General features: G+C 42.6%; 1 protein-coding gene across 1 annotated transcript in view; it reads right to left on the bottom strand.

Annotated features, from left to right (window-relative positions):
- LOC136857270 (carnitine O-palmitoyltransferase 1, liver isoform) overlaps positions 1-19,339 on the bottom strand; it is a 216,899-nt gene extending 197,560 nt beyond the window's left edge. The window contains exon 1 of the mRNA XM_068225118.1: positions 19,225-19,339. The gene's annotated coding sequence lies outside the window, so the exon portion shown is untranslated. The remainder of the gene's footprint in view (positions 1-19,224) is intronic.
- Between the last annotated feature and the right edge of the window lie 228 nt (positions 19,340-19,567).

Raw genomic sequence — 19,567 nt, 5'->3', positions numbered from 1 at the left:
AGAACTGATAGTCACATGAAACATCGATACACACGAGAAAATGCCATATTACTAAACACAAAAAAGGTCAATTATATGGGAAAGGTCGTCAGATGTCTTGTCAGTTTCGATCACTTCTGAATATCAATTTGGCATACCCAAATCACCTCATTAACACTGGATACATATATATTGCACTTATTAGTCAATAGGGATCTGCCGCTTTGTCTAATACCGGTACCCGCAGGTATCCGCAATATTAATACCTAATAACACATAAATTATACAAAAATAAAAAGAGATGGCATTCCCGTGATAAAAGCAATATTCTTGGCAAATCGTAGTATTAAGATATTTAATAAAATACTTTTGCACACATTTACCCAGTCATGAAAATCATGTCGTCGCCTGTCGCTAATAAAATCTATTTCATCATATTAATTAAATATATCACATTATCGCATGTACGCATTTCTCCGGGGGCACTATCTTATTCTACTATATTACAAAGCGGACACATACAACGTGCATTTCCTGTAAATTGCCATAAATCACCATACACTGATATAATACACAAATATAAACACATGAAGAATGAAGCAACAACCTGTAAATACATCAAAACAAAATATAATTCACACACTTTAATGCCTTCTGACTGTGACCCTTAAAGGCCTCCTGGTGTAGATCCAAGGACGTCGATACCAATCGAGTATCGAACCATATTAAATTGACTTCGAGGTTCACCCTGAAATCCCTATACCGATCTCATTTGAATATGAAATTGGGAAGGATTACTTCTCCTATCGGATCATGAAATATACAACGTTGATAGTACAAGTTATTGGCACGTGAATATTTAATACAGTGCGAAAGTGAGGGAAACATCTTATGTGTACATTTGCAAGCATTGACGAACAAAAGGGACTAATCGCTTAGGCCTGACGTTCCCTTTCTTTTGAAGGCCATAAATATTTCTCTACCAGCAGCCTGGCCTCCCTCCGAGACGTAATTCTTATTTCAGTTTTCTCGCTTTTCTCCAGGCAAATAATCATTTATGGATACCTTCCATACCATTTTATCTCACTGCTTCAACCATATCATTATGGGTTCATTCCTCATCATTACTGTTATTATTATCATCATATTCTTAATCTGTCATCCTAAGCATTTTCATATCTGCCGTTTCGCCCTTCACTTCACAAAAACCAAACCCCATGGCACTACAGCCCTTGAAGGGCCTTGGCCTACCAAGCGACCGCCGCTCAGCCCGAAAGCCTGCAGATTACGAGGTGTGGTGAGGTCAGCACGACGAATTCTCTCGGACGTTATTCTTGGCTTTCTAGACCGGGGCCGCTATCTCACCGTCAGATAGCTCCTCAATTCTAATCACGTAGGCTGAGTGTACTTCGAACCAGCCCTCAGGTCCAGGTAATATTCTCTGACCTGGTTGGGAATCGAACCCGGGGCCTCCGGGTAAGAGGCAAGCACGCTACCCCTACACCACGGGGCTAGCTCTCCCTTCACACACGTGCATCTAAAATCCACGTTATTTACGCATTAAGAAGATCCTAAGTCGACAGGTAATTTAATTAGAATAACGATCACCCGCGTAACTATATAGATCATTGATTGCACCTCGAGTCATCATCTCCTTCTTCCAGTTGTCAGCATTCTTAATATTACAAGGACTATAACTTGAACCATGCATTAAAGTCGTGACGCATTGAATAATAATTCTTTGAGAAATTGCGAAGACCATCTCAACTAATTAAACTTGGAATGGATTATGAAGTCTGCTGAATTATCAATTCCACCCTTACGAATGCTTCACCCAAACATAAAACACTATGGGGTCTTGAATACTAATTCATGCAAAAATCCACGGAATAAATTCGTGATTAACCCATAATCACAGAAGAAACACAAAATCAAACTAACAAAGAAACTTTACCCCAGTGAAACACGCATATTGAGTCACCTACACATTATCAAAATGCATGCTGAAAAATTCTATATTTACAAGTTAAGCTCTAATGCGACCCTTATGATTTTCATGCTTAGAAGTATCATGGGATGTACTTATCATTGCTGCATATAACCGCGCTGTCATCAGAGGGTACCCGTAGGAATTTAAGCCTCCATCACTGGTCCCTGCTTAGCAGATAGTTCTAGGTTCATTTTCTTCGGGATTGCGTCCATGGTGTCTTGATCGGTAATCTCCTACTATTAGAAGATCTGGATAGTCCCTGATTGAAATAATGCAGGCACACTGGCGCGTTCTAGTAGAGTATAATTCAATAATGCTGGCACACTGGCGCGTTCTGGTAGAGTCCTGGATTCGATGAGCACTCACATACATGTGGGCAAATGGGAAACTGGTTATTGAAGCACTGTCTATATACCTTCAAATAACATAATATGGCTAGACCCACTCATAGGCTCGAATGGACTACCCGAGTAGCGGTTGCAGTCTCTGAAGATCATTACTCGATTCCCCCTTGTTATAAAACGACACAGTTGTAAGCCTTATTTATTCCTACGTGAGCTTCACTTGTCCACTTAGATAGCACTTCCTGGCCAATCTAACAACTTTTACTGGTTAAAATGAACGTCTCCTATTACTGCACATGCGTTAATCACGGCACAATATTTTTTGGTATTCGACAGTCAACAATTCACTACGTCTTGGCGTTTATTGGAATTTTACCCGTTCTTTGAAATGATTCATGAGCCGATACTGACTTTACTAGTCTACATCCCCTTGATTTATATTGGGATTAGAATCGCATAAGTCCACACACCACAATTATTATTTTACACAAGAAAAATGTGATTATATTTTCACGTGTATCAGCCTAACATGGAATATCCCTTTAGCACAATTATTTAGAACACTGAATAACTCAGAGTATTATTGAGTAGCACCGAATCACGCTGAATGAGCAACACTGGTTCACAATGAATGACTGAGTCTGAGTGTTGTATGTCCGGCGCTCCCTTCTCGCTCCGCCAGCCAGCTACACGCGCGCCAAGTGTCATTCTTCTAGCCTCGACGCGCAGCCCTCAGTGCGCGTGCCTGAACCATCGTGTGTGTACTATAAAGAGGAACTCCCAGCCTGTCCAGATGCCCACTTGCCCCGGTGTCCAGCTCCAGAATACACCCTACGTCGAGCACGGAGGCTACTCCTCTTGAAAATGTGCTTCGGCCAGGTGGACTGAATTTCTGGCAGTACGAGGTCTCACCTCTGGTCACCGCTCCTCTTCCGCTGCCCGTATCCAGTCATACTATTACATACTGTTATATTTCCCTAATTAATGCAAGCTCCCTTAGTTTCGCTAAGTAAGAATTCTTCCAACATTGAACTTGCTTTTATGAACTCAGCAAGGAAGGACTTTCCAAAACATTTATGTCAGTACTTCTGATAGTTTTCGACTATCGACTTTTCATATCAAGGACTATCTTTTCGAGATAGTAGTGGATGTAAATACTGCAAACTTGTATATAGTGTACAAAAGATAGACTCTTTCTCAAGATTCCTAATTCATTTTGCTTCAAGTTAAATTTCAGTTTTATTTGTGTAAATAGTGTATTTTGCATTTGAAGCGAATAATAAAGTTGTGTTTTGTAAATCTCAACCTTGGTTACAACACTGAGTAACGAATGAGTAAGGAATGAATACAAAGGGCTGGCCTGCTCTTCCTTTATAGGAAATTCGGGTCGTCGGCTATGGAGAGGGTAAACTCCACCCACAGAGCCCAAATCGCTCCGTTGGTAATGATCCCTCAGGGTAGTATGAATATTCAGTTTGTAGATCTTGACTTCTTCCTTTTACTGATTTATTTTTATGTAAATCGCATCGATGAATCTCTGGTAATATCACGAGCTTTCTTTTGGAGATTTCAACAAGCGGAATAGTGTGAGGTAGGGACTCCTCTATCTTTCTCTAGATAAGTGCGAGGACAGATTTTTTCTATCACCACACATCTGGCTAATGTGCATCATTACTAAAACGTTAGTGAAGTACAGTAATACATCTTCTTATATTATTAAATATTGTACATTATGCTGATTTCAATGAGTCCTTACTGGACTTTTCTAAGGCTTGTGCCAAAATTTTATTATTATTATTACTTGAAGCGCGGAAATTGTGAGTTGGTATCCATGAATATACAGGGAAATCGCTGGTAATATCCAGTTCTCAAGTTAAAATCCTGTAATGTTAACTCCGCCTCCTGACCTAGGTGGTCTTTTAGTATGGCGTACTGTTTCTTTCTCGCTCGCTGGAGAGAGAGCGTAATTTCAAGGTTTCGCTGTACTGGGACATTTCCCCCTCTGTACGCGTAATTAGAGCTTTACCCCTTGAGCTAGCGCAGCGCCGCTCGCTTCCCGGACCGGGCATAAAATGTTCATTACTACCAAATATGTCGTAGAATGACGCGAAAAAAGGCATATCTGACTTGCTGGACCTCATGGCATGCCTTATTAGCATAGTGCCGAACGGTTACAGTATATGAAATAACTCAGAATAAAGAAAATAAGTGTCGTAACGCATTATTAAAAAACAAATTCAGTACAACTTAGTGATACACAGAATAAAATAGCAAAATGGGATAACAGAATACATATATTTACACTTAACTTGATCCGTCCAAGTGCCGTTGCCAACATTTCTTTTTAAATAGCGGTTCAGCTTGGGTGTCCCTTAAGGCCTCACAACACGTTTCGTAAATGGCCCTTTTCTCATCAGTTTTTTTTCGGCAGGTGTTCGTTGTGCTCAAATCTCACAGTTGGGTCGATCACCACAGCCGATACTTTAGTTCTGTCTATCACTGTGATGTCAAATCGACGTGTTGATCCATCTTCTTCATATAGTCCGAGGTGATGACGTCTAAGAAGTGTGCCAGCGATCATAGAAGCACTGCATGTGGTGGTTGATTCTAACTAGCTCTCCCTTGGGATACATGAGGATGTGTTTCGAACTCTGTATATATTCTGTAACGGGATGCATCAAGGCTCCTTCTGGCATAGGCATAATTCGGGGGTGGCAAGGGATGGCATTTTTTGCTCCCCCAATGTTTTGAAGGAAACCAGATTTTCGTAATATAGAAATACATATTTCGAAGTACGTTTTTCGCTACTGTGTTTAATTTAGCTCTTCCTCCTTTCTTTCTTTATCGGTTTACTCTAGGGCTGGTTTTTCCCTCGGACTCAGCGAGGGATCCATCCTTTACCGCCTCAAGAGCATTGTCGCGGGATACAAATGAAGTGGAGGACCATTACCTCTCGCAGGCGGCCTCACCTGCTTTGCCGAACAAGGATCTTGAGGGGGATGGGAAGATTATAAGGGATAGACAAGGAAGAGGGAAGGAAGCGGTCGTGGCCTTAAGTTAGGTACCATGCTGGAGGAGAGGTGGGAAACCACGGAAAACCACTTCGAGGATGACTGAGGTGGGAATGGAACTCCCTCTACTCAATTGACCTCCAGAGGCTGAGTGAACCCCGTTCCGACCCTCGTACCACTTTTCAAATTTCGTGGCAGAGCCGGGAATCGAACCCGGGCCTCCGCGGATGGCAGCTAATCACACTAACCACTACACCACGGAGGCGGACTTCATTTAGCTCAATGAAACACAATGATCTTTGCAAAATTCTATAGGCTACCGTACCTATATAATGTTGATAGAAATAATTTCTATTATTGTTCAATTTTACCTTCAGATTATGTAAAATAAAGAAACGTTATTGTTTGTCCATGTTGCCTGCTTGAGTTTTACTTTAACGGATAAAAGCAGGCCAACTAACAAATGCATTTGAATTAGGTCTAATTATTTCCGTGCGAATGTTCTTTACTTTGCAGAGGTTTGGTTATTAAAGTAAAGTGCTTAATATAGAATATTAGTAATAATTTTGTGGTCCCAAATTGCTCCCAAGAAAGGAGGGCCCAAGCAACCTCCCCCCCCCTCCCGGTAATCCCTGCACACCCTCCCCCCTCCAAATCAAAATGCTTAAATTACGCCCATGCCTTCCGGGGAGAGTTCGATCAAAATAACATTGCAGTTCATTTTAATTGCTTCCGTCCATTGCCCACATGCCATTTATGTCTTATTGCTTACCCAGGAATTGCCTTTATTAAGATTTGCAGCCTTCCCAATCTGATGGAGAGTAGCCGTCACTGACGTGCGTTCTTTACGTTTTTGGTTATTGTGACCTTCAGCGAACCAGCTGAAGTTGTGTTTCACTTATCTACTAGTGCCACACCTATTAGGTCTTGTCGCCTCGTGTACATTATCTTACCTATACTTGATAAAGAACGATAGTTTCCACGGTTTACAGACCCGACCGATCTAGAGACCTCTTTCTTACAGCCCGGATATTTAAATTGCAGTACAGCGTAGAAGGAGCGCTGTTGCGAAATCGATTCGTGAAGATAACGCTCGAGTGTTACTCAAACAGGGCGTCACAGTTCCACATTTTTCGTTTGTAATTTTGTAATGTTAAGTTCATTAATTCATAAATTGATATTTGTAGGATGGTAATATAAATACAACATGCCTTAATCACCGTCGTTGCTCTCAGACATTGGACGTACACCTTCTATCATTTCTGCAAGGCCTGATTTTCCTGCTTTGGATGAACCGTGCTCGAGAGATGAACTTCTTAAGGATGATCCGGTCGATGAAGAAAGTCTTATTAAAAACTGTTCATCGTCGACATCGTCCTGTAATTCGTCTGCTTTCCACAAATCTCTTTCATTTTTCTTTACTCCATTCACATAATTTGCCCAATTGTCCACCGTAATGTTCTTATACGCAGTGGATCTTGAATGATAGTCTACGTTATGATACCGGATGTAGTTTTTCACCTGGGACCACACAATCCCAATAGGGTTTAACTCGCTGCGTTAAGGCGGGAGACGTATGTCTATTCTCTGCTTATCATACAAGGCCCTATGCTGAGAAGCGATGTGCAACAATTCTCGCTTGAGCATCCCGTCCTCAAAATATATTTGTTTTTTACGTAACCACTGTACGATGTCATCTTTTCGCCAAGAAGCCACCGGCAAAGGTTCCAACTTATGAGAATGATAAGCGGCATTATCCAGCACGATCACGGCACCTTCGAGAGTGTTCGGCAACAGTTGTTCCGAAAACCACATCTCATAAATTTCACCAGTTATTTCATCTTGGGCGTCCGCCGTGTTTTTATGGCATACAAATGTTAGTTCAGCATTTGGAACAAAACCATGTTCATTACCCGCGTGGACTAAGGCGAATCGCGGTCCTAGGCTTTTCAGTGGCCTAAGTCCCGAACTCACCCCTTCAGTAGCGGCCTGCCGTGCACTTTTCACTGTCGTACCATTCCACTCATTTGTCACTGCCCAATATTTACCGACGATTGATCTGTGTAAATTATAGCTTTATTTTGTGCCCTCAAACGTTTTATCTCCCTGAGATATCTGTGTCTCCAATTAATAATTTCATCGGTTTCAATGAAAGCTGCTTTATTACCCCGTCTTAAATAACGGAAGCCTATATCATGTAAAAAGCGATAAAACGTAGTTTTGGAAAATCGTGGCAAAGAATCTTCTCCATTTATCCGACTCAAAATCACGTTCAATGTCGGTGGTATGTTTTCCTTGCATTTTTCTGTGCTCCTTCTATCTCTTTTTTTTTTTTTTTTTTTTTTTTTTTTGCGGGAGTTCACAAAGGACCACGCGTGTGTTCCTTCCTTATAGCATAGATTGTTCTTTCGGAACAACCTGTAGCTTTAGCTGTTTCACTGACTGCGCTACTCACATTCATAGTCTTTAAAAAATAATCCAGGACACTCATTATAATATTGCGTTATTTTCCCCTGAGCTTACCTACGGGACGTTTCTTTTTAATTTGACGATCCATTGTACATCCTTCTACACTTTTTCTTCGAACTAAGAACCTCCCGCACGAGCACGAACTCTTAACTACACAGACTACACAAACACAACAAACACAATCCACTTGTCGTCAAGAACTATGCAATTATCACTGATCTTTATTTAATCAATCTTATAATACTGATTAAATGAACACCACTGCACACGGATGTCAGTATATTTAAAAGCTTCGTGTTTGGGAGATCCCTACTGGCCAGCCAGCCGAGTCACTCGTGAAACGTGAACAAACCAGACGTTCTCCCTGACATAAATTAAGAGATAACGAGATAAGAACTTGAGGTACGATTTAAAAATAACTTCCATATCCGAAGACCGTTTGCTTCACTTTAACCACGCCATGATCCTTCTGCACTTTTTATTCGAACTAAGATCCCCACGCACGAGCACGAACTCCCGAACCACACAAACGAAATACACTTGCCCTCAAGAATTATACATATGTCACTGATGTGTATTTAATCACTATTATACATACTACTGACAAAATGAGCACTGAACTGCATGCGACTATCTGGAAATGTTAAACGCGCATGTTTGGGAGATCACTACCCGTACGTCAGCTAGCCAGCCGAGTCAGGCGCGAAACCAAAATTCAAGGAGACATTCTTCCTGTCACAAATTAAGAACTAAGCAAGATAAGAACTTCGGGATTGTTTTAAAAATAACTTCCATATCTGAAGTCTATTTGCCTCGCTTTGACCCCCAATGCAAATTCAATAAGAAAGACGCTGTCTAGCGACTGACTCTTTTTATGCCTGCACATAAAAATCCCTGAACATTACTGAAAATAAACGCATATACCTACTGCAAACACGAAGCTTTTAAATATACTGACATCCGTGTGCAGTGGTGTTCATTTAATCAGTATTATAAGATTGATTAAATAAACATCGAGCTGAAATGTTTCTTTACCAGCAGTGAAAAAATTAGGAAAATAATGAATATAAAATAGGAGTTATGACATGATAAGTTCTATGCAATGAAGATTTTGCATTTGGCGTAACTTTCCATAATATTACCATTTTCACACTAAATTATTTTTTTAGATTTTTTTGTTAACGGCATCAAATGCGCCTTGAAATTCTGTACATAACACGATATTTACCCATTTTAACCAATAACATTCTGATTTACGGATATTTGGCAAACCCGCTGCATTAGAGTAGGAGGGCGCTATCCGCAAAACATGGGAGAAGGAAAGAGACGGAATTATCCCATTACTGCTGTACTGCATTTTAAGGTTGGAACGCTCTATAATAGACGCACAGTTTTATAACCTCCTTCCCTCCTCCATTCCTGCGTTTACAGTACTGGGCAAAAAGTTTAAGACCACCATAAAATGTAATAAGCCCCATTTAAAGACAATAATAATAATAATAATAATAATAATAATAATAATAATAATAATAATAATAACACCGAGCGAGTTGGCCGTACGCTAAGGGTCGCTCAGCTGTGTTCTTGCATTCAGGAGATAGTGGGATAGAATCCCACCGTCGGCAGCCCTGAAAATGTTTTCCCGTAGTTTCCAATTCACACCAAGGAAATGCTGGGGATATACCTTAATTAAGACTACGGTAGCTTCCTTCCCACTCCCAGCCATTTCCTATCCCATCGTCGCCATAAGACCTATCTGTGTCGATGCGATGTAAAACAAATTGGAAAAAAACAATCCTTTGCGACACTTTGCATCTCCGCTTTTGTCTAATTGTAGTCACTAAAATAATGAAATCTGCAACTGTATTTTTTTTCTTCCCGACCCTATTCATTGTGAGCTAAAAACAGTTTTGTTAAATGTGGGAAGAATGATGGAGAAGTTTATTAATAAAAGAATTATTAACTACGCTGAGAAATGTTTCCATTAAGACGACACCCCGGAGATAAAAGTCGATATTTTGGTCATTCTGGTGAAATTCTTTTAATGACTGAAATTGAAAGGATTGACTTTATTTTTTCTTGCCACGAAGTTATTCCGCTGAATTCAAACAAGTTATCACTGTTATACTGCTTTGTTTGGCAAATTTCCAGTAACTTTACATTTAAATCCCATTTTCTCCTATAATATTAAACCAAATGTAACAAGAGTTGTATGGTATATGTATCACAGCTATATTAAGAAACCTGCGTATGGAATTTTTGATTGCTGAATTTTTTCAAGTACAGTAGTAGGGACTTTTAAGTCTAAATTTTAGAACGTAAAAATTACACAAGTCCGCCTCTGTGGTGTAGTGGTTAGTGCAATTAGCTGCCATCCCCGGAGGCCCGGCTTCGATTCCCGGCTCTGCCACGAACTTTGAAAAGTGATACGAGGGCTGGAACGGGGTCCACTCAGCCTCGGGAGGTCAAATGAGTAGAGGTGGGTTCGATTCCCACCTCAGCAATCCTGGAAGTAGTTTTTTGTGTGAGCTTGCATCCGGGAGATAGTAGGTTCGAATCCCACTATCGGCAGCCCTGAAGATGGTTTTCCGTGGTTTCCCATTTTCACACCAGGCAAATGCTGGGGCTGTACCTTAATTAAGGCCACGGCCGCTTCCTTCCAACTCCTAGGCCTTTCCTATCCCATCGTCGCTATAAAACCTATCTGTGTCGGTGCGACGTAAAGCCCCTAGCAAAAAAAAAAGTTTTCTGTGGTTTCCCACTTCTCCTCCAGACAAATGCCGGGATGGTACCTAAGTTAAGGCCACGGCCCTCCCAATCTTCCCATAGCAGGTCAGGCAGCCTGTGCGAGGTAGGCTACTGGTCGTTCGGGACAGTTTTATCCCCCCCCCCCCCGACCCAAAGTCTCACGCTACTGCCCTTGAGGCGATAGAGGTGGGATCCTCCGCTGATTCCGACGGAAGAAAACCGACCCTAGAGGGTAAACGGATTAAGAAATGAGGAAATACATTATTATTATTATTATTATTATTATTATTATTATTATTATTATTATTATTATTATTATTATTATTTCTTAATCTGTTTACCCTCCAGGGTTGTTTTGCCCTCGGACTTAGCGAGGCATCCCACCTCTACCGCATCAAGGGCAGTGTCCTAGAGCGTGAGCCATTGGGTCGGAGGATAAAACTGTAGAGAATGACCAGTAGGCCTACCTCGCCCAGGCGGCCTCACCTGCTATGCTAAACAGGGGCCTTGGTGGGGGATGGGAAGATTGCAAGGGATAGGCAAGGAAGAGGGAAAGAAGCGGCCGTGGACTTAAGTTAGGTACCACACCGGCATTTGCCTGGAGGAGAAGTGGGAAACCACGGAAAACCACTTCCAGGATGGCTGAGGTGGGAATCGAACCCACACTCGGTTGACCTTCCAAGGCTGAGTGGACACCGTTCCAGCCCTCGTACCACTTTTCAAATTTCGTGGTTAGCCGGTAATCGAACCCGGGCCTCCGGGGATGGCAGCTAATTACACTAACCACTACACCACAGACGCGGACTATTATTATTCTACTGGTAGTAATGTTAACATAATTCATCCGTGTCTCATAATAGAATTTTACAGGGCCGGGCTGAGTGGCTCAGACGGTTAAGGCGCTGGCTTTCTAACCCCAACTTGGCAGGTTCGATCCTGGCTCAGTTCGGTGGTATTTGAAGGTGCTCAAATACGACAGCCTCGTGTCGGTAGATTTACTGGCACGTAAAAGAACTCCTGCGGGACTAAATTCCGGCACCTCGGCGTCTCCGAAGACCGTAAAAGTAATTAGTGGGACGTAAAACAAATAACATTATATTATTATTATTATCAAAATTTTGAAGGATTTATTGGTCGTTAATTCATTATCTCCAGATTTACAACTACTTGCAAAGTACATTCAACGTCGAACAATAGGTAATTGTATATTTCACCCAACGGCCATACATACAGTGTGATTCAGAAGCCCCTTCCATTATCGTTTGCTGCAGCTCAACCAACGTGCACATGGTTATAGGGGTGCTATTCCCCTGCAGGCGTACTGTATGGTACTAACGTTCAGTGAGCACATTTTGCACACGATTCTGAACCCCAGCGAAATGTTATATCATCCGTTCGCAAAACATGACGCCTTGAAATCATGTAGCAACGTCCTTTTACCATGTAACTATGTTAGTGTGTCGTGCCTCGTGACCGGGTGTAACGGAGAGGAGAATCAATGCATAAAACTAGGTAACAGTGCAGTAATTAATGTCTTAAACACCGAACCGGATGGCGTATGTACTCTGCTCTGGTCGTACTACCAGCATACTTCCACCAGTGTAGCGTAGCGGATGGGGTTAGGCGTACGTTTAGCAATCGACGGAATGTACCAGCGGCGGTTCGAGTCCTGCATCGTTCAAATGTTTTTTCATTGGTATGATGTTTGAATCCGTAAACACTTCCTTTTTTGCTAGTGGCTTTACGTCACACAGATAGGTGTTATAGCGACGATGGGATAGGAAAGGACTAGGAGTTGGAAGGATGCGGCAGTGGGCTTAATTAAGGTACAGTCCCAGCATTTTCCTGGTGTGAAAATGAGAAACCACGGAAAACCAATTTCAGGGCTGCCAACAGTGGGATTCGAACCCACTGTCTCCTGGATGGAAGCTCACAGCTGTGCGCCTCTAATCGCATGGCCAGCTCGCCCGGTGAATACGTATACACAGGCCCACGTTTGCCACATTCAAAGAGTTGAATGACACTGTTATTCATCTTGTGCCCTGCGCATACTCCGCTGGTTAGGGCCTGAATGTACTGTAATCACTGCTGTCATTTGGCATGTTTTCTACAGAGGAATACGGTTACATGCTCCTCATTTATGGAGAAGCAAGTCAAAACGCGTGCGAGGCATTACATCTGTACCAGGAACGGTATCCCGACAGGCGACACCCGTTTACTACGACATTCTGCCGAGTTGAAAGATGCCCGCCGCCTCTGTGGTGTAGTGGTTAGCGTGATTAGCTGCCACCCCCGGAGGTCCGGGTTCGATTCCCCGCTCTGCCACGAAATTTGAAAAGTGGTACGAGGGCTGGAACGGGCTCCACTCAGCCTCGGGAGGTCAAGTGAGTAGAGGTGGGTTCGATTCCCACCTCAGTCATCCTCGAAGTGGTTTTCCGTGGTTTCCCACTTCACCTCCAGGCGAATGCCGGGATGGTACCTAACTTAAGGCCACGGCCGCTTCCTTCCCTCATCCTTGTCTATCCCTTCCAATCTTCCCATCCCTCCACAAGGCCCCTGTTCACCATAGCAGGTGAGGCCGCCTGGGCGAGGTACTAGTCATACTCCCCAGTTGTATCCCCCGACCAAGAGTCTGAAGCTCCAGGACACTGCCCTTGAGGCGGTAGAGGTGGGATCCCTCGCTGAGGCCGAGGGAAAAGCCGAACCTGGAGGGTAAACAGATGATGATGATGATGATGATGATGATGATGAAAGATGCCTACGGACAACAGGCGTGATTTCCACGTAGCCACCAGTCCGCGATAGGCCCGTTACATCGGGTGAAACAGAAGAGGCAGCTCGTAGTGATCCACACATCAGTAAAAGGCGAATGCGCAACGTGTGAACACCAGCCAGCCGCCCTTCTTACGAATACTGCATGAACATAAATTTCACGTATACCATCTTGAGCTACACCAAGAGCTCCATGGGCGGGATTTCGAAGTTTGAATGGAGTTCTGTCGGTGGCTATTAGGCCGACTGGACAATGATGCAGCATTCGTATCGCATATCTTGTTCTCGGACGAATCGTACTTCCACAATAAGGGGAACGCCAATCGCCACAACATGCACTATTGGAGCCCGGACAAAAGCACTGGGTGCGACAGGCGGCCCATCAAGTGCGATGGGGAGTGAATGTTCGGTGTGGTATCTTGGAGGATCGCCTGATTGGACCTTATCTCTTTGAAGGCCATTGGACGGGACCACGCTACCCGCACTTTCTGCATCAGGAACACCCACTGCTGCTGGAGGATGTGCCCTTGCACGACCGTTTGACGATTTGTTTGCAACAGGATGGAGCTCCACCATATTCTACTTTGCCCGTTCGTAACCACCTGAACGAGGAACTGCCAGGGAAATGGATAGGACAAGGAGGCCCTGTTTCTTGGTCCGCCAGATCACTGGATTTAACGCCGTTAGACTTCTTCTTGTGGGGACATTTGAAGAACATCATTTACTCTCTCTATATATTTATCTATCTATATCTTTACCCTCCAGGGTCGGTTTTTCCCTCGGACTCAGCGAGGGATTCCGCCTCTACCACCACAAGGGCAGTGTCCTGGAGCTTCAGACTCTGGGTCGGGGGATACAACTGGAGAGGATGACCAATACCTCGCCCAGGCGGCCTCACCTGCTATGCTGAACAGGGGTCTTGCGGAGGGGATGGGTGGATTGGAAGGGATAGACAAGGAAGTGGGAAGGAAGTGGCCGTTGCCTTTAATAAAAATTAGCAAAAAGCAAATTTTGCGGCCGCATGCACGCGACGGGTGTTGGCGTATCCAATTTGTGGGATCATATCATGAGGCATCACAAGGATGAAATGAGCAGGTCGGCTTCTACAGCAGAAAACAACATTGCTGTATTCAGCAAAACAGTTATGTCGTGAGAAAAGAGCATTGAATTTACGTTGCCATACCAATAACGTATTTAAACGTGCCGCCACATTATATTCACTCGGTAGTTCACTCGGTACTACCGGGTGATGACGTCGCAACAACTGCTCCGCTACGCACCGCTCCGTCCCCACCACTACTTCCTATTATTTCCGGTCTGTATGTGTGAGATCTGCTAACTAATCGGCCCTTCTTAGGGCCACAAACACATTCATTCACACACAATTTGCATGAATGCGGGCAATGAAATTATATTGCGTGCGGTAAGTATTAAACAAATATTTCAGACATTTGTAATCTTCACCCGGGATTCGAACCTCCCACCAGACATGCAAGCCCGCTCCGCCACACCTTTACCAACTACACTACGGTTCCGTACGGCACACCGGGCAGCTTATAGTAAGTATTAGGTTTACTGCGGTCACAATATGAATTTAGTGTTTTGTGGGCGTGTCAAGTTCATATGATATAGAAGGCACACGCATGTCTTCCAGTGTTTAATGCGAGTATAACATTACGGCGTCCTATCATGGTGAGGCGGTAAATACCAAGATATCCGGTTGTGTTGGCCGAGCATTCCGGCAAGCCAGGTATTTTCAGCACGGAATGAATATTATGGTCCGCCTCTGTGTGAAGTGGTAGCGTGATTAGCTGCCACCCCCGGAGGCCCGGGTTCGATTCCCGGTTCTGCCACGAAATTTGAAAAGTGGTATGAGGGCTGGAACGGGGTCCACTCAGCCTCGGCAGGTCAACTGAGTAGAGGTGGGTTCGATTCCCACCTCAGCCATCCTGGAAGTGGTTTTCCGTGGTTTCCCACTTCTCCTCCAGGCGAATGCCGGGATGGTACCTAACATAAGGCCACGGCCGCTTCATTCCCTCTTCTTTGTCTATCCCTTCCAATCTTCCCATCCCTCCACAAGGCCCCTGTTCAGCATAGCAGGTGAGGCCGCCTGGGCGAGGTACTGGCCATTCTCCCCAGTTGTATCCCCGACCAGGAGTCTGAAGCTCCAGGACACTGTCCTTGAGGTGGTAGAGGTGGGATCCCTCGCTGTGTCCGAGGGAAAAACCGAACCTGGAGGGTAAACAGATGATGATGATGATGAATATTATGGGTTGCATAAAACTACATTTGAAGGGGCGGCTGAATCACGCTGTACATGAAAAAGAAATACAATATTAAAATAACTATAAAATGGAATGCACGAAATATCTATAAGCTAAGTGAATCACTCACTAAATATTTGCGTTTTTACCCTCAAGTTGCTTTACTTTGCACCGACACAGATAAGTCTTATGGCGACGATGGGACAGGAAAGGGCTAGGAGTGGGACGACAGCGGCGGTAGCCTAAAGTAAGGTACAGCCCCAGACTTTGCCTGGTGAAAACCACGGAAAACCATCTTCAGGACTGGCGGCAGTGGAGTTCGAACCCACTCTCTCCCGAATACTGGATACTGGCCGCACTTAAGTGACTGCAGCTACCGAGCTCGGTTCCAGTTTAGTTCAACGCTTGTCTTCTGTTAAGCACTTTTCTAAGAAGGTCACTGATATCTTAGACGGCAGTTCAGCAATATCGCTTATCGTTTATGTTTGAAGACCTCGTCAGTTTGGTATGAAAAAGCACTCTCTTCTCTCAGCTCTGTATGACTGTGCATATTTGCCTCTGTTACATGTTCCGTTTTACTAACATCCCGAATTGGGGAGTAATTGAGTAAAACTAATTGAATTAACTTACTTGTAACTTCCTCGCAAACGTTACTTTTGTTTATCAGAAAAATTGTAATAGCTACATTCTAGTAAACGTGCAGTAATCAATTTACTGAACTCTTGAAGGTCCATAAAGGATACCTACCTTCCTTACCTATTAGCAATCGGCATGAGATCTGTCTCTTGGGTTGTTACGGGTTCTTCGTCACTTGCTTAGGCAAGAGGCGGGTTTCAGTAATTTTGATCTATCTACTAAATGATCGAAGTCAAATATATATAAACATCGATATTTATTCAATAAAATTACTGGAGTGAAGTTAAAAGCAAACATTTAAATCGAACTCCAACTTGTTGGAGACACACAATTACGATGACAATATAACGACGTGGAGAGATGTACTGGTTTGAGAGACTTTAACTCAACTGCCCGATGGGTATCATTACTAGTAACCACTGTCATAAGTTAAGAGTAAAATAAAGAAAGTCTGGAAATCCTTAAAATCGGCGTCCATGTGAGACTACATGTACCATCACAATGATTCGTAATGACCCAGCCATCGTAGCACGAACTCTGGACACTTGGTTTAAGGCAGTCCAATCGGTATGCGCCACACAGTGGTTGTACGGCATGGACCCTTAATTGAATCGATGAGACCTGCGACAATGTCATGGAACGACATCTAACTTCGTAATTTACGTTAAAGTCATTGTGGATGATGACCGCAAGGAAAATGATGCTGTAATGGCAGATGGCCCTAATCTAAGTCACTGAGGTTGATGACCCCATGACCATTCAAGTTTCTAAGCTGAAGGCTAAACACAATTAAGTTATTGTAGTTGATGACCAAGGTTTCCACTTTAATTATCCCAGCACATTTAATGCTCAAACAATCAAAGTCAAATGATACAACAACAATAACAACGCACAACACTTGTGGCAGTACAAATCCTTTACTATCGGACATACCCCCTTAATCGTTACGTTAACAATTGAATTTTCCCAGCAAAATAAACTAAGATTTCCAGAATACATTTCAAGTTAGTCACTTGGTTTTAAGTTATTTCTCAATACGGTTTTCACTGAATTTAATAATTCAATAATTTGAATTTATGTTTTTATAATCCTAAGTAACAACAAATTCTATCTATCCGGACGAATGGTTTCTTTAAAAGTCCCTAATGAATTTTCTGACTTCTAATTATATTTATAATTCATCATTCACTTGATTCGCGGAGGCTGGAAATAACACATTTATTTCTTCCAGTATTATTTATTTTCTTTGCTAGTTGCTTTACATCGCACCGACACAGAGAAGTCTTATGCCGACGATCGGAAAGGAAAGGGCTAGGACTGGGAAGGAAGCGGCTGTGGCCTTAATTAAGGTACAGCCCCAGCATTTGCCTGGTGTGAAAATGGGAAACCACGGAAATCCATCTTCAGGGCTGCCGACAGTGGGGTTCGAACCCACTACTATCTCCCGAATACTGGATAATGGCCGCACTTAAGCGACTGCAGCTATCGAGCTCGGTTATTATTTATTTATGTCATGACGTTACATCATAAGTCTTCTTTAACACTGACAATTATTAATACTTGCTTGGATAACCCTGATTATTAAGTACTCAAATCTGCACGAACAGAACTCACCGCAAAAAAAAAAACAAACAAAAAAAAAAACTCCGTGCCACTTCACCCCGTGATATTTAAAATAAGACTTTCTGCATCCCTCAAAAACATTATCAACAACTACCACCAATACTCTACTTTGGACGTCCCTGGAAATGGTTAAATCCGATCATCCATTGTCTTATTCCGTCGCTTCAATAATACGTTCAAATCTCGGCTAAACAAGGTAATTCTAAAGAATGCCATCTAATCCAAACATGTTACTCAATGATAAAAATTCCACTTAGTTTCTTTCAAACTAGCGAGCTCCATTCTGAAGAATACAGTCTGATTTCAACACGTTTACTCAATGAAAAGATATAAGTTACCGTTATATTCCCAGTGGCGAGCTCCCCTGATTACCAGCTGTTTGAGCGGAATGAGTCTCCGCTCGTGACTTCGCTTTAAAAAAAACGTATGTCTACTCGCGTTTTAACTGGTATTTAAAGAAATGATATCCACGGACTCGCTGACAAATTACAAAATACAACATTCCTGTCCCAAACAGATTATGCGCAGAGATTTACTTTAAGGTGTCATTCATTATTCACATACACCATTTTACGTGGAATCCGACCCATATTCCCATCTCAAAACATAACACAAAGAAATCCTCGGGTTTCAAAGACAGAAGATCCCGGCATCATTACAGGCTTTCAACAACCTGATTCACAAATCCTACCTCAACTCACACTTCGCAATACTTAACCACCTGTTTCAACACAACAAAAATCTCGACGACATTCAATGGAATATAACTGTCAGGACCCAGAACGCTACAAACAAACACTCTAACAATGAACCATCTCCGCATAACGTGACCTCGTATTTCCACATTGGACTCCGCAACATGACTGACAAAATTTTACTGTTGTTATTATCGTCACTTATACGCAGTTTGAAACGGACATTAAATATAGCAATCCCCTGTAACTGATATTTATCGATCTCGCCTCGTAACTTTCCTTAATAAAATTTTGCATTGCACCACACGACATCGTGCCTCCTCTTCGACTGAAAATGAGTATCCACGGATTTCTTACACAAATTCGTCATATTTTCGAACAGAAATGTTTACAACAGATTACATATCTTAACTCGACACACAAACATACATAAAAATAAACGCACGGAAATGACAATCTACTTTAGACATTATATCGCTTCATAACAATAAATTGGCTATTTTACAACACTTCACACGGTATTTCACAACTTCCTAACCTTATCCAAGAACCAAAATAAATGACCTTTCCTCATATTTTCTGACATTTCACAAAAATAAATGGGTGTCCAAACTGCGTCACAAATACACATACAAATAAACGGTGACGTCATGAAACAAATAAGTCATGTTGTAATGGTGATCATTCACCTACCTTGGGACGTACGTCTCCTGACATCAGGCTAAATTCACCAGTAACTCACCGACATTTATTTAGCCATTCCAACACGTCCGGCTGTACAGTTTATTTTTATTTATCTCTTACTTCACCTGGAAATAAAGACATAGAAAAAAGAAATACCCTTCACACGATAGTTTCGCGGATCGAACACATCTGTTAAAATGCCGACCATATACGCAATACTTTAACACACTATAATATTTAAAAAAAAATACTTCACTTACAAGATTGCGGCATCAGGATGACCGTCTATTTACTTGTTTATGAAATGACGCTCTACTTACAAAAACTATCTCCACTTGGAGATGATACTCCC

This window comes from Anabrus simplex, chromosome 1, assembly GCF_040414725.1.
Source record: "Anabrus simplex isolate iqAnaSimp1 chromosome 1, ASM4041472v1, whole genome shotgun sequence".
NCBI lineage: Eukaryota > Metazoa > Arthropoda > Insecta > Orthoptera > Tettigoniidae > Anabrus > Anabrus simplex.
This window is presented reverse-complemented; position numbering and strand designations above follow the sequence as displayed.